The sequence below is a fragment of the Microtus oregoni genome, unplaced genomic scaffold (assembly GCF_018167655.1).
Source record: "Microtus oregoni isolate MIOR12 unplaced genomic scaffold, Mior012 000019F_ref0000042, whole genome shotgun sequence".
NCBI lineage: Eukaryota > Metazoa > Chordata > Mammalia > Rodentia > Cricetidae > Microtus > Microtus oregoni.
Window position 1 is genome coordinate 37414552 of NW_024543078.1, and position 1398 is coordinate 37415949.

Sequence of the window (1398 nt, forward strand, 5' to 3'; positions counted from 1 at the left end):
AAAAAGAATCTCCAGAGACATGACATGCTCTAAGTAAAATACCTAATTTTCAAAAAAATTTAGAAACCGGTCGGTGGTGGCACATGCCTTTAATCCCAGCCCTCTGGAGTCATAGACAGGCAGATCTCTGTGAGTTAGTTCAAGGCCAGCCTGGTCTACAGAGTAAATTCTAGGACAGGCTCCAAAGCTATGGAGAAACCCTGTCTTGGGGGAAAAATTTAGAGACAAATAGAACCAAGCAAAATTAGCTAAAAAGAAAAAAAAAATCAAATCAAAAGTGAAAGGTGGGTCAGGAATGGTGGTATACTCCTACAGTCCCAGCAGGCCAGAGAGAGGATCTGGGTGAGTTCCAGGCCAGCCTGGTCAACATGAGTTCCAGGTCATCCAAAACTACACAATGAGACACTGTCTCATAAAAAGAAAATGAAAGACACCCCTCCCCCCCAAAAAAACCCAGCCCAAGTAAATAATAACAAGGCAAAAGGCTCCCTTTGTCTTATCCTGCTGATAGGAGGCTAAGCACTTTCCTTTACAGGCTTGTGTTCAACTTCTGGGTCCAAGGAACCCTCCAGGCTTAAGCTTCCTGAGTGGCTGGCATTACAGGAAACAAGAACCTTGCTTTAGGATTGATTGTTTTATTTTCTTTTCTAAGAATGTACTTTTTAGCCTGGTGTGTGGTACTCAAGTGCTTGCCTTGAACACTCAGGACTCTAGGTTCCATCCTGGGCACCTGAAACAGAATGTTCCCGTACTTGTCTAACTACGCCTAAGTGAACTTCTAACAAGCAGCACGGAGGGCATCACTACAGGGCGCAGTTGTCTGTCCGTCCATCTAGCAAACCCGGGACAGTCTTCCAGGCAGACTACATGTGCACATTTCAGCGGCTGTAATTATATTTTACAGGATACAGGTGCCTTTTTTATTTATCTATTCCCTTCTAATGAGTGCTAACATAATTTCCAATATTTTCAGTGTTACAGCTGTTATAAGTAACGATTCTCTCTGGAGTTCCTCATTCAATCCACGCATTAACCGTGGCTCATCGAGTGCCACCCTCTCTGCTCAGGATGTCCGGCAAACAAAGGATTCCTCAAACTCTTTTGTTGTTGTTGTTAATATTAATTTTTTTTCCCCCCTAGAGGTTGAAGATTGGGCTCTCGACAACCTAGGAAGCCAAAGTATCTGAAGACACTTAACCGGGCGCTGGGTCTGGGTCTTTGGCGGCCCGCACGCTCCGCACCGGCAGATCCGGCGGGGTGGGGCCGAGCTGCGCGCGACCCTCGGCGCGCTCTGGGAGTCCAGCCCGAGTGACCGCTCTGGTCACCACGGCCGCGGGCTCTATGACTCCGCACATGCTGGCGGAACGGGGCGGAGTCGGCGGGGAAGGCGGAGAATGT